Below are 14,615 nucleotides of genomic sequence, written 5' to 3'. Positions count from 1 at the left end.
TCCAAAACCCAGATTTTATCCTGAATTACACCTGGGCAATCTTTCAGTCTTCAGTGGGTCTCACAGATGGCCAGGAGAGCCTCGTTTAGCCTGCAAAACTGTTATTATTTGTGCTGAGGCATGAGCAGGACAGAGTCCAGCTTGACTGTAAACCAGTAACTCTTGTCTCTAATAAAAGCCGCCACTTTCTTTGGAGGCTGCGAAAATTTGATCTGGAGCAGTTGGGCTAAAATTAAAATAGAGCCCTATGCTGCCATCCTGTACAGTCACACTCCATCAGAGCAGAGTCGTATGCGAAGCTCCAAGGGCTAGTAGGGGCTGTTACTATCATTGCTTTTTAAAGAGATGGCAATATCACTAGAAGCTTTTTTCCCCTCCTTTTTCCACAGTCACAGATCTCCAAATGTCTGTCTCTGCAGGAGGCACCAACTGGTAAATAAACAATTTAAAAAAAAAAAAAAAAAACCCAACCAAAAAAAAAACCAAAAAACAACCCAGGATTATTTCTAATTTGCTGGAAATGGGATGTGACCTGGTTCTGTGTAGGCAAGCGTGCCTGACAAAGCCAGCTTTTGCAGCTGCAGGCTATCTCTAAATTAAAAAAAAAAAAACAAAAAAAACCCAACCAAAAACAAAACCAAAAAACAACCCAGGATTATTTCTAATTTGCTGGAAATGGGATGTGACCTGGTTCTGTGTAGGCAAGCGTGCCTGACAAAGCCAGCTTTTGCAGCTGCAGGCTATCTCTGCTGTAGACCATCTCTAAGTCCTCCATGGGGAGTTATTTCCAGCTTCAAGGCTGGCTCTGCAGACCCTTCTCAACGTTAGGACCGTGAAAAAGTCAGTGCCTGTGGTTTGCAGGCATTTGCAGGCTCTCCTCTACCGTCGTAGGATGTGCCACTCACCTTCAGTCTTGCTACGAGAGTAGGGCAAGTGGTATTTTGCCCAGGCAGCCTTGTTTCTCCTAGTCCAGTGTCATGTCTTTGAGTCTTGCATGGCTTGAGTTGAAGAGGGCTGCTAGACTGCTTCAGGAAGCCCTAAATATCTTCCTCTGGCTCTTGCTTGGGCCCCGACTCTGGATTCAAAGACCCGAGCTGGTGAGCTCCCTGCTTGCCGGTGCCCACCCACCCAGGAGGGCACACGTGGGGTAGGGACCTGGCAGGCCCAGGGCACTTCTTGTTGTGTGCTCGCAGCCTCTGTGCACCGGCGCTGCTGCTGCGAGTGGGTCACGGCACAGAAATAGGCTGCTTGTGCTCCAGCAGCAGCCCCGAGCACAAGGGGTGTTCCCTGGCAGCAGGGAGACCAGAGGGGTGACCAGGGGGTGTCTCGCTCAGGCTGATTGCTGCCTATGAAGCCAAACAAGACTTTGATAGGCGCTCTGCTTCTGGAGAGCACAGATAAGTGCAGCCTACCCAGGGGTGCGAAGCCAAGGGAGAACCTCAGACCAACGAGGTGCGCGTTCAGATCCAGTTTGTGGGCAATCAGCATCACTTTAAGGGGCTTTTAGCATTTAGAGAGAGTTTCTTTCTCAGCATACGTTTTACTCCACTGCCTTTCTGGAAGGGTGGCTAAGGAAGCAGGGGGTGGGGGGAGTGTAATGGCAGGGAGCAGAGCTAGGGACAGCATCTGAAAAACAGAATGCGCCACTGATAAACACAGACAGACACCCTGGTAAACAGACAGACAGAGCAGAAGGCTCCCGGTCCTGACAGTCTCCCCGGCGTATAGCAGTTCCCTTGTAAGAGCACTGACGCTCACTGCAGGGCACATGTGAAGCGAGCTGGAAGAAAGCAGAGGCTGGAGCAGGGAGTGGGGAGGGAGCGATGCTCAGGCACCGATGGCATTGCAACCCAATTACATTCTGGCTGGACAGAGAGCTGGGATGGGACCTCCTTTCAGGAAAAAAAATCAAAATCAGCTCAAAAAAAAATGGAGTGCACCTTTTCCTTCAGAAGCTTGAAATCTTGGGATTTCAAGTCCTAAAAAGTCTTCTAGGTCCCATAGTGGGAAAGACTCCTGATGGAGTCAGGGAGTTACGTTTTTAAGGCGAGAGGGCTAGGAGGGCAGTGGGGGAGCTCACTAAACAACAACCCCTCCTCTGAAACCACAAGGGTTGCATTGTAGATGTCTGCACGAGGTTTTAGCCTTCAGAGCAGTTGTGTGACGTTACTAAACCCCTGAGGACATGGTTGCTGATGCTGGGCCGCACCTGCCACCAAGCTGGGTGGAAGAGCAGGGCTGGGAGAATGGTTATTTCTTGTTATCAGGTTACGGTTCTAACCAGATGGAGAGACATGTGCGAGACCAGCCTGAAAACCCAACATTCAGTGGGAGTCCGATGGCACCAAAGTGCATCAGGAGCATGGCTGGGCTTTTTCAGGACAGGTTCAGGTCAAAGGGCTGTTCAGTGGTGCTATCGAGTCTTGGAAGGGAGAAGACAGACTGTCATTTGTTAAGGTCTCGGGTGTTGAGGGAGTTGTAAATAGGAGGGCTTAGGCAGGAAGCAGGGGAACAAGAAGAGTTGAGGAGCATGTCGGGATGAGGGTAGGGCAAGCTTTTAGGATGGGTGAAGGGCCTTGGTGCTAACTCCTGCCACGAAGTAGAGTGGGCAGGAGGAGACTCCTGTCTGTCAGCCAGGGACCCCAGGGGGAGTTCAAGCCATCTCTGATGTGGATTGGTTAGAAAGGCTTGCCAAAATCACTTCCCACAAAGCTGGATCCGCATGCGAAGGCTGAGGTGGGGCTAAGTGCTGGGTGGAAATGATAGCAGTAAGATGATAGAGGACTGCATTGATTAAAGGAGACCCACGTGGGTGGGTGGGGGCTGCGCCAGCTGTGGTCTGTCTGGTCTCTTTGGTGTGGCCATGCCCACTTGCGTCACTTCTTCCCAGCTCTGGCTGAGCCGGGCTGCCCGGGGAGGGGACCGGCTGTGGAGAGGCAGGAGGGGCTCTGGCAGCCTGGCTGTTTGGGAGTTGAAGCTGGGTCACTTGCAAAATTAAGCGAAGCTTGAAGGTTGGCCTGCTCCTAGATTTAACCCTTCTGAAGCATTCTTCTTTGCTGCAAAGCTGGCTGATGGCATGAGTTTTGATCAGTTTATGAATGAGGAGGGGGCTTTTTTATGGTCCAAAGCTCTGGATTCTGGAAGTACTCTGGACTGGCCTGGAGTACTGCGTCCAGCTCTGGAGCCCTCAGCACAAGAAGGACAGGGAACTGTGTTGGAGCAGGCCTAGAGGAGGGCCAAAAAAGTGATTCAAGGGCTGGAGCACCTCTCCTACCAGGACAGGCTGAGAGGGCAGGGGTTGTTCAGCCTGAAGAAGAGAAGGCTGAACAGTACTTAAAGGGGGCCTATAAGGAAGATGGGGACAATCTTTTTAGCAGGGCTAGCTGTGACAGGACAAGGGGTAATGGTTTTAAACTAAAGGAGGGATATAAGGAAGAAATTTTTTGTGATGAGGGTGATGAAACACTGGGACAGGTTGCCCAGAGAGGTGGTGGAGGCCCCATCCCTGGAAACATTCAAGGCCAGGTTGCATGGGGCTCTGAGCAACCTGATTGAGTTAAAGGTGTCCCTGCTCACTGCAGGGGGGTTGGACTAGATGGCGTCTAAAGGTCCCTTCCAACCCAAAACATTCTATGATTCTAAGTACAAGCCCGGCAGGGCTGGCCCCCTCCCAGGAACCTGCACCTCCTCCTGAGGTGTTAGCTCCTGGAAGCTAACAAATGGCCCTGTTTGGTTTTCCCAATGTGTTTTTATTCGGTAAGAAATAGAATTAAAATGGCCCTGAAGAGTGAAATGAAACAATGTAACTGAGTATCCTCTACCCTATTTCCAGTGCTCCAGAAGAGAAGACAACAGTGAGCCTGGTCAAACGCACCAGGGCCTTGGATAAAGACGCAACATCTTGGCTCTGTGTAAATGGTTGGATATGCAACTTTGATGTTGCTGTGGCAATTCGGCATGCTGTACCTTATCATGGTCACAAGAAAGCTGTGACCAGAGCCAAAGCACCCCAGCTCTGGCTCCAGCTCCTTTTGTTCATATATAATAACTGTATCTGCAGCGTGCAGAGCGGGCTCATTTCAGGCTGGCAGCTGCACAGCGTTGTTTGCAGCTCATTAATTTCCTACAGATTGCTGCCTTGCTGCTCCGTTGAATGGAGCGCAGCTCCGACGGCTGGGCTGAACACAGCCCCGCTGAGCTGAAAGCGCCGTCTGTGCGTGGGCATGCATGGGAAGAGGAGGGTGAGGGAGGGGCGAGAGGGACTCATGAGGCTGATGTCCGGAGAGGTTTGTGATGGGAAGGTTTGCCATGGGAGTGTTTTGCTTCGCTCCCCACCGTTTTTGATGTGCTTTGGCACTGAAATCTGGGGATGCTGCCACGTGCAGGAGCCAGGAAGGAGGTCTAAGGCAGGCACTGGGGTGTTGAGATATGCCAGCTCCCACACTGGGAAGTGGGGGGACTATTCTCACCTTTCTCGGAAAGCCAAATTTCATTGCAAGTGCATTAAGTGTAGGGCAGTGAGTCTTGGGAGCAGCCACGTTAAGAGGAGCCCTTGGTCTCCACCAGCATTGCCTGTGCTGGGGGGAGCAGGGCTGTGGGCAGTAGGTGCCAATCTCTGCTGGCAGCTGCACATCTGGGCTGTGCCTGCGGCCAATGCCAGCCCGGGGGCTATGGATGTGTCATGGGGGCAATGGAAGGTCTCTAACCCCTGCTGGCAGCAGCCACCTTCACTCCCACCACAGCCTGGCTCCTGTGGCAGTAGGATCAACAGGCTGAGGTCTCCATGGCCATCAGCCACCCCTCCCGTGCCGGGTGGCTTGTCCCCGGTGTGCCAGCATGCCCAGGCCCACCCATCTGGGGAGCCTTGGGCAGCTCTGTCTCTGAGACAAAGCCGCCCCAGCTATGCCAGGAGCCAGCCGGGTGCAGAGCCCATACGAGGTGGTGAAGCAGCATGGCAGCAGTAGGACTTTGGGCTCCCGGGGGACTGCTTTTGGCACTCAGGCAGCAGCGGCTAGTGTGCCTCTGCTGGGATGCAACGTGGCAGTGCAGGTTTGGTTTTGGGCACCCCACATCAGAAGATTTTGCAAATCCATCGGGACTTGAGAGAACTGAATTTTGAAGAGAGATCAAAGAAGTTGCGTGGAGCTCAGCTGAGCTGCAGCCGGCGGCGGGTGGCATGCAGCCCTCCAGAGCTGTGCCAAGAGAGGGACATGGGTGGTTGCCCTCGGGATGCCTGGGGGCGGATGACCTGAGGGTGCAGGAGGTTATCAGTGCTCACAGGAGCGATGAGCTGAGGCAGGGATCAGTGCTGAGCGCATGCCTCGGGGCAGTGAGCCCAGGTCAGTGGGGGCACGTTCTCCCAAAAGAGCAGTGCCCAAAGCCTAGCTGCTTGAGTCGCTTCAAACCTGCCATGACAAAGCACCGAGTGGTGCATGGCAGGGCCACACCATTGGGCAGTGCTGGGGGCTCGTCTCGGCTAACAACCTTCAGCAATTTTTTCCGTATGGGGAATTTAAAGCCTTCCTGGGCTGGTGAGGGTTGTTTTTGATTCTGGCACTTCTCATTCCTCAACTTCCTCTCCCCCTCTGTCCCCACCTTCTCGTCCGTGCCAGCATCTCCATGGCAACCTTGTTGCTGGAGAATAGAGAAGACATCTAAATATAGCTTCCAAATCTCCATGCCTTCAGCGGAAAGTCTAAAACCAGGGGCGACGGCTTGAAGCACTGGGCTGCGAATACCAGCCAGGGAAGAACATCTTGCAGGTGGGATGCGGGAGCACTATGGTGGGACAGGGGTTGCTTCCAGCTGAATCCCAGTTTAGTGTTTGCTCAGGGCATCTCAAGGGGCTTTGCGGTAGCCCAGCCTACCCTCTCCTGCCCAGGGCGCTCCCACTCCTGCACCCTGTCAAGTTTTGGAGCCATGCTCTAGAGCAAATAAAAGTATCTCCAGCACTTTGTTTGGCCGTCAACGCCCATGATGGGTTTTGACATCGTAGGCTTTTGGGGCGGCGTGTTAGACGAAGCTGGAAGCAGGAAAATTCAAACACCTTCCTTCTTTCTCCACCCTCTACTTTTTCTTCAATTTTGTACTGTGTGACCACAGCGGGGCTGTGGCTGAGGCTTTTGCTCCTTTTAAAATTCCTTTCTGAGAGAAAAAGGGCACAGCATCTTCTCAGTGAAGCTGTTCCCCTGGGAACCTGCCCAAGACAGGGAGGAGAGAAACGTCCGTGCCCAGGGCCCTGGCACTGCTTTGTACTCGCACCAGGCTGATACCCACCAGAACTGTCTGGTTTCATGGGCTGCCAAGTTGAATTATTACTTGTACAAGACAAGTGCTTATTGTACAGACCTCAACAAACAGCTCCACAGGCTGTTGAGACTTTTGTCTGCTCTCCCCTGGCCCTGGAGCATCAGCTCTCGTAGGGCCGGCAAGAAAAAGGTGACCTGCAGCGAGCCAGGCATGGGCCTGCTCGTATCTGTACGCACAGTTTCAGTATTTGGAGCCAGAAGTCTGGAAGGGGATGCACAGATCAGCCTAGGTTTCTTGGGTTTTTTTCAAGGGGAGCTTAAACAAAAATTATAGCTAAACCTGAAAACGTTTAATAGAAGGAAAAAAAAGCCTTATTAAACTGAATAAATAAAACCCCCACACCTGTGGAGCTTGTACAACCCAGCTTAAATATCTAATCTCAGCTGATGAGCAGCATGGACTCAGCCGAGAGAAAGGGGGTTTAAGAAACTGTGGGTTTCCCCTCTTTGCAGAGATTCTTAAAACCAAATTGTGGCATCTTTCCTTGAAGAACTCTCTGTATTCGAGCATTTTATCATGTTTGAACAAAATGTAATACAGAATGCTGTGGAAACCTGCTTGTCTGGCAGGGCTGACTGCATTAAGGAAACACCCTGGGCATTTTTTTGTGCTTCTCTACCGTGCGTTTTCCAGCAATTGGGGGCTTCCCAGTTGAGTGTGAGACATTTTCCATTTACAGTCTCCAGTGCCGGTTCCCGTGGCTGATGTGTGTGGATATACCCACATCTTGAGTTGCCCTGAATAACATACCACGTACTTAAGGATTTTTTTGCAAGGTGTGACAGTGTTTAGTGGGCTCACCTGCCCGCAGCTTGGCAGCTCGGATTTCTCATTGCTGGTCCTGTTGTTTGCACGGGTACAAAGCGGGTGTGAAACGCTGTCATGTGAAGCTGACAGCCTTCCACGTCCCTCGGCAGGGCTGCGTGCCGGCAGGAGAGAGGGCTGGGCTGCTGCCGCAGGGAGCAAGCACAAAGTGGAAGCTGAAGCTGACCACAAGCACAAAGTGTCCCCTTTAGTTTTGCCATCCAGGATGGAGCAAAGATAACAGTTAGGCAATTTCTTTTTTTTCTGGTTTTTTTTTTTGTTGGTTTGTTTGTTGTTTTTTTTTTTTTACCAGCTATCCCTATACATCTTTTACTGGTAACACTTTGAAGTTTTCTGGTACATGTAAAGACTTGAAAAAATACGGCTTTAGTCTTGGCTATGTCCCTTGAATTCTCATGTGTCAGCTACTAAAGCATTTTCAGTAGTTCTAATTGAAACATGATCCAATTTACTAATTAGCCAAGATTACATGGGGAATATACAAAGGGAAATTGCCTTTCTGTGTCAATATTTCCTCCTTTATCCCGTATGAGGACCTGGTGTGACATGACCAAACCACACCCCCGACAGCCAGGCAGGCAGAGCCCCTGAGTTCCTGGCGATCCTGAGCAGAGTCCCACGCAGTCCCAGGAGATGGGCACGGAGGGGCATGTAGGGTTTCAGACTGGGGTCCTGGTGTCCGTCTTGGGGTACAGCCACTTCTTGTGCAGCATCTCCCCCGGTGGACATTTCCCCCCGCTCTCCGTGACCTGCTGTAGCAGAGATGGATGCTTCTGGCCCTGGTGGGAACAGAGCGGAGGTGCCCTGTCTACTGCATGCATGGCAGGCGTGGGGGCATGCAGAAGGACTCTAGGTCACCTGGATGGGTCCCAGCCCCTGCCTGTCTGGGGGAGGGACAGCAGGGGCATAAGGGAGCCCTCCTTGCAAAGTGTGCAGGGGAGGCAGCGCCAAAGGCTTCTTCCCCTCCTCTCCCAAGCAAGTTATGCCTTGTCAGTCTGGGTGGATGTTACAAAGGACTTTCTAGGGGTAAAGAGTTGAAATATGGGGAAAGAAACCATCTCTACTGTGAAGGTTTCAAAAACCAGTCGGGCAGCCACCTACCTGCCAGGAATGGCTTGGTGGGACTGGCCCTGCCTGGAGATGGAGTGGTAGCTGATTGCTAGCAGCTGCTTCCAGCCCTGTTTTCTGAGGACTTTGGGTTTCCTAATGGTGTGAAGGAACTTTAGCAAGGAAGAGGAGGTGCCCTAGAGAAATGCACAGCTCCCTTCAAATGAGAAGCAAATCAGATGGAGCAGAATAAGTTGATATGTGAATAAGTGAGGCTTCCCCACCACCTCAAGTGCTCTCTGCTCTCTTCCCTCACCCTCCTTATCGCTGCGTCACTGTAACCTCTTCCAAGTTAGGAGTTCAAAGCAAGCAGGGACTGTCCCCTATCAAATCCCTGTGAGAAATAAGGATCACAGCTGCTGCTTGGATATAGAAACAGAATATAAGGCACAGAAGTATCAAGTGACTTGCCTGGATGGCTTCAGGCTTGCCTGGAGAAATACATAGGTATTCTACGTGTGGAATAGTACATAGTGATTAGCACTGCAGAGAACTTGATTTTAATAAGATGATAGCTAGTTATTATCTGGCTATCCCATAGGCCAACTCGAAGACAAGAGAGAAGAAATCCCATTTCTGTGGGTGCTTCTGTCAGTGACACTTTATGGCCAACTGGTCCGGTGGTGAGCTGGTCCTCGCTGTTCCCCCTGTGCTGGCTGCATAGGGTGGGATGACTCTTGCACAGCTGCTCTGCAAGGTCCTCATGAATGACACAGCCAGCTCCTGGGAACCGGCCCGCAGTGGCGTGTTGCCAGCTCCTGTACTAGCACCAGCTCTTCTATAACTCATACATCAGCAACTTGCACATCAATGATCTGCTTGAAACTCTATCTTGACAGTTTGTCTGTCCTGTTGACATCTGCTTAGGTAATTGGTACCAGCATCTGCTCTGACCTTAGAGGCACCTTCAATTCTGACTTGGCTGCTGGAACAAACTGTGACCATCACCGGTGGTTGCAGCTGGATGCTTCAAACTGTAATGCCCATGGGACCCAAAAATCTTCTTTCCTGAGTGTGAGCTTAAGCCCAACATGCAACCTGTCTGCCTTGGTCATACTCTGAATAGGTTCCTAAATTACCGTGATTTCCTGTTGAAATTAAGATCACTCATCATCTCCTTGGTGAGTTTAGTGAATCTGCTTTGTGATCAAATGATTCTCCTCAAACACCTCTTGTCTTTTTCTGTGCTATGTGACAGTCTAATCCTTTGCTTCAAAATGGCTCAGCCTGTCCTACTCTGTCTTACTTGATGCTCCATGTGACCATGTGCATCATATCAGGGCTTCTCTTGCTGGCTTCTTCACCTTGTCTGCCAGCGTTGTCACGTTGCCTCCCAATGAGCTGAGCAAAGACAGCTCCCTGCTATGCGTAGCCTTATTTAATCCCCTCTGGTTTGCCTCAAATGTTGCCATCTTACCTAGTCAGCATTTCTGCAGTAGGATTTCTCAACGAGATCTTCTGGCAGAGCAAATAGGTCCTATCTGTAGTTTGATGTTGAAATCCCAGCCCAGTGCAGAGCTCTGGGCAAGAGTCAGACTGGCACCACACGCTCTGAAATTCATGCTGCAGGGACCTGCAGCAGATCAGATGAGGATTTGGGTATATCGTGATGTGTCAAGAACTCTGTGGCTTGACCCAAGGTGTGTGCACTAATGAGTCACATTAATGAGTTACTAAAGATCTCCTGGTACTTCTCGCTGTCCCAGGGATGTTTACCTTGCTGTCCTGGCTGCTTTCCATCCAGGCTAACAGCATCCCACCGGGGACTGTAAATCCTGCCCCTGAACAGCCCTGCCTGTTTCAATGGTATACACTATGTGACATCTCCTGACTTATGCTGTTTTTAGACCTGAGCCTTATTTCACATTCCAAAGTCATGCAGACACATCCTCTTAACCTCCTCGGCAATAATTCCTGCAAATGAGAGTCTCCACACAGAGAGATACTCAATATTTTCTAGCACATTAATCAAATAACCATCCAGTTGTTTCCTTATGTGTTGGAAGCGGACGTGTTGTCAAATAAAATGATTTTATAGATTATCCTCTGTACTTCCCAGATGGGGAATTTAGCAACATCATGTGCACAAAGTCCTTTAGGAGAAGATCGATGTCTATTCATTTCATCTTCTGTTGCTTACTCAGGGAAATCTCATACTTAATGTTGCTCCCCAGAGGAGCTTTCCCATCCCTAACTTTATAAAACCAGTGATTGTTTCTAAGTGCATGTTGAAAGGAGAGCCCGGACCGCCATCGTCCGAGGGCTGTTGGTGGCAGCTTGCACTGACCCCAGAGAAAGACGAAGAGATCGAGCAGCTATCCTGACTTCTGCGTGGCCAGGTGATCCCCGGGAACGCCAGCTCTGGGCTTGCCCTGCTGTGCCTCAGCCCAAACTGAACGCATCGCTCAGTCTGCTGAGAATGCCACCGAGGCCTGAATTAAAGAGCTCGTCCCACCAACATGCTCATGGGGGGGTTGAGATTGGACTGTGCTGTGGCTTGGTGCTGGCAGTGGGGCCTTGGGGTTTGCAGAGTGGCTCCTCGCTGCCAGCTCTCAGTGGCGTGTAACGAAGGCAGTTGATTGCCAGGAGAGGCTTTTGGATGGCCTCTGTTGTCCTCCGCTTTTGAGCTGTCCGAGGCACGTCCTGGCCACGAGGAAGCTGCCAGAGAGAAAGGGGAAGGCTAGAAAGTGTCCTCCTTTCCCCACGCTGAGCGACCAGAAGCTGGGGAATGAAAGCTGCCCAGCTGAGCAAGGTGGGCTTCAGATCCCTGGCTTCCCATCATGGTGAGCCTGCTCGTCAGGGCTGCTGCGCCGCCAGCCCCTCTCATGCCTGCCTCTGCCTCCATCAATTTCAAGAAGCTGTCAGGATGTTCTTGCAGCAAAATGTTCCCGAGCCTCCTGCTCCTGTGCGCTCTCTGCCTCTTGGTGTCCTCCTGTCACATCTCTCGCATTAACGTGATGTCTTCCCGGGGCGGTGTTATGCTCCAGCCCTTCTCCCCATCCATCTCCTCTGCTCTCCATGCCTTCTGAGGAGGTAGCTCTCAGTGTGGCTGCAGGTGAGAGATGAGATTGCATGGGAGCAATCTGTGTTTTGGCCTCCAGATGATTTACGACAGCTCAGGACGCAGCTGTAGTTACGGTTGCTTTCGTAGCCCTGGAGAGGAGCAAGATGCTCGTGGTGTCTTGGGAAGCTGCAGAGCCCCAAGAGAGGGCAGCCCCCACAAGCTGCGGTGGGCTGGGAGGGGTGGCCTGAGAGGCCACAGCAAGTGCCCTCCGTCAGCCCTGACCTTTCCGTAGTGACAGTCACCGGAGCAGCCGGCCAGCTGGGAGAAGGGTGCTTCTCCAGGAGGGAGCAAGCCCAGCCCCATGCTCCTGTCCTTGTGGGCTGCAGAGCGACCCAGGAGTGGGAATGCTGCTCTTCCCTCTGCTGCAAAATCCCAGTGAAAGGTTAACTGCTTCCCGTTATCTGGCACGGGTCTGTGAGCCCTTGCCCACCTCCCCGTGTCACTGCACAGTCCCTGCAAAGCTCTGCTGTGCTCCTTTTCTCCGTGCGCAGGGAGGTCCTGCCACACGCTGGCTCTGGAGCAAGAGCGGGCAGTGGCTGTGGTTTGGCTGGAGCCCCTCCATCCCACACCACCCGACTGCGGGTGGTGCCTGGGCCCCCACACCACCTCTGGGCTCCTGCACTGGGTCCCCAATGCTTCCATGGTGCAGTGGGACATGCTGAGCACTCACCGCCTCTCAGCAAAGCTGGGTCAGGCACCTCCTCCTCTTTTGGGATTCAATCAGGTTGGGCGAGGGGTGCAAGGTCCTGCCTGTGTCCATGCAGGGCACATGCAGCTTTGGGCTGTGGAAGTTCTGCCCATCACCGGTTGTTTCAGAGCCAGGTAAAAAGTCCTGTCCTTTGGCTTGTAGCAACTGAGGAAACCAGGAATTTACTCAATTGGTCGCCAAATTCGGACACCCTTTTTTTGAAAAGCCACCCAAAAGCTTGAGTGTGTGGTAACGGTGCAGTTCACAGCAGAGCGGAGCTGGTCCAGGTGTCCGGAGGGTTTGCGCTCTGGCTCTCCTGTCCCAAGGGGCCTGGCTTTGCAAAGCCAGCGCTTTACTGTGCATCCTCCCTGTGGATCCCCACCACACTTTCTTCCTCTTTCTCAACTTTTTTCGGTTTTTAAAACATTAAAAAAAGACTATTCTAAGGAAATCTTACCACAGCAGGACTACTTAGTAGGATGTATAGAGCTCTCTGTGCTTAACAAAACGGGCGCGCAGAGAGTCGTTACTCCTTGAGTCCGCAGCTCCGAGCATCCATGGCGCGGATGAGGGGCTGGTGTGAAACCAGGCTTTCGATACACAGCCGGGGAGATCACCTGCCGGGCACGTGGCCTCGTTAAATGAGGGTTTCTCCTCCGCTCTGGTATGCACACACACCACTCATGGAGACGGGAGAGCCACCTCATGAAAAAAAAAAAAAAAAGAAGAAAGAAAGAAAGGAAAAGGAAGCTGTGGCATGAAAGAAAACTCAAACGGTGTGCGTGCGTAATATTCATTGTGTAAAGCCTTAGAATAGCTTTGTCACGCTACCTAAGCTGGCCCCCGGGAAACAAGGTCTGTGGGTTTTTTTCCAAATTTTTGCAGACAAGCAATACTGAGTAATTTGGAGCTCCTAGAATGGAAAACCTATAAGCAATGGTAATTATGAATAGGATTTTAAAAAGCAACCCACGTTCAGGAAGCACTAGCTGCTTTTGAAAATCCCACCTTCTGTTTTGTGGTATATGAGCAAGGAAAAGATCAGAGCTATGAATCAACTGTGGGTTTAACTCAGCAAATTGAACAAGCTTTGCAAAGTACCAGGGGCCCAGACAACATCTGGTTCAAAAGCCAAATTCAGTCAAGCTCTCCAAAGAAAATGCAGCAAAATCATTGTGATGAAGTCTTAGCCGAGCACCATCGTTTACACCAGAGACACATCATTTAAAATCCTACCTCCTTCAGGCTGGATTAGCGGAGATTGAAAGGGTCTGGAGAAGGGAAAGGAGGCTTGCTGGCATTAGCGTAGGATACGGGTAGAACAAGCACTGGCAAAAAATAAAGCTGATTTGTCTTGGAAAGAAGAATTAGAGATGATTTTTCTTGCATATTCCTGCACTGATGGATGTAGCAGAGGTTGTCCAATTTCTTCCCCCTGTTCCATATGCTATCATTTGAAAGATGGGGTTTGAGACCAAGCCAAAAACAAGAGCTAGCACGGGGAGTGGGATTTCCATAGTCAGAGTGCAGGAGTAGTTACGACTTGAGAGTCAAACTGGAGGAGAGCTGGGTAATTTTGTGGTCGGTAGCGATATTGGTAGGAATGCAAGCGGCAGCAATGCCAGTTAATCAACCCTCCCATTCTCCGTTGTGAAACGGTGATTTTCCAGGGGCTGCTGGCAGTAGCAGCATCCCCAGGATGCAGGGATGGACTGCTTGTTCTCTGAAGCGCTGTGGGATCAAAGACACTGGATATATTTAATGCCAAGGGCTACTGGTGAGGCACACAGGGATTTGAAGCTTGGGGCTATTTTTCCAGCCTCTGTGATCGCCAGTCCTGCTTTTCTCCTCTTTTCCATCCCCAGCCAAGACTGGTTGTGCACAAAATGTGCCAGGGACCGATCTGAACGTTGAGGATGGGCAGGGAGCTCGGGGAGGTTGTAGCTGCAGGGCCACATCTGGGTATGGAGCTGTGGGAAGGGGGGGTCATTCACTGGCAGGAGGGGCAGCCGGCCTGGTGGCTCTCGGGGGGCAGTTGTTTTGAGGCAAGAGAAATGCTTTTAAAGTGGAACTGACTTTTTGTTTAAAAAATGCAGTTCCAGCTTGGGGATGGGGCCGACTGGAAGTCCAGGCGCCCTAAGATAGCAAGTGCGTGCCCCATTAGAGGTTGCATTTATAGGAGCATGTAATTGCACGTGCGTATCAGTGCATGTGCAGGCAATGTTGCATTTAAGCGTGAGATCAGCCGGGAATAAAAGCACCAATCCCTTCTGTCCTGAGTGAGGGATGAGACTGCATGAAGCCTTGCAGCCACCAGGGAAGTGAGGGGAGTACAGGGTCATTTTCAGCCCCTGACATTTGGTGCAGCCCTGGCTGGAAGGCGGCGGTGGGTTGGCAGAGCCTTCAACTCATTTCCCTTCTGTTTGCCTGCGAAAGCCAAGGGACGGTGACCTCTGCATAAGGCATGTTATTTTCTGTGAAAGAAACCATGGCACGGTGAGCTTTTCTCTTCTTTTCCTACAAAATGCTCCAAAAACTGGTAAGAAATTTGCCTCAGGAGAGATGTGGGATGTGCTGCCTGGCTGCTCCAGCAGCCAGCACCTCTCAGAGCAGGCTGATGAA

At 51.5% G+C, this 14,615-nt stretch overlaps 1 protein-coding gene across 8 annotated transcripts in view; it reads left to right on the top strand.

The window, feature by feature from the left end:
- Positions 1 to 14,615, top strand: part of SLC8A3 (solute carrier family 8 member A3) — a 102,391-nt gene that overhangs the window by 57,033 nt on the left and 30,743 nt on the right. The gene's annotated exons all lie outside the window — the stretch shown is intronic.

The sequence above is a fragment of the Egretta garzetta genome, unplaced genomic scaffold (genome assembly GCF_000687185.1).
Source record: "Egretta garzetta isolate BGI_Z169 unplaced genomic scaffold, ASM68718v1 scaffold2, whole genome shotgun sequence".
NCBI lineage: Eukaryota > Metazoa > Chordata > Aves > Pelecaniformes > Ardeidae > Egretta > Egretta garzetta.
The sequence above is the reverse complement of the archived record's forward strand: the minus strand, read 5'-3'. Positions and strand labels throughout refer to the sequence as shown.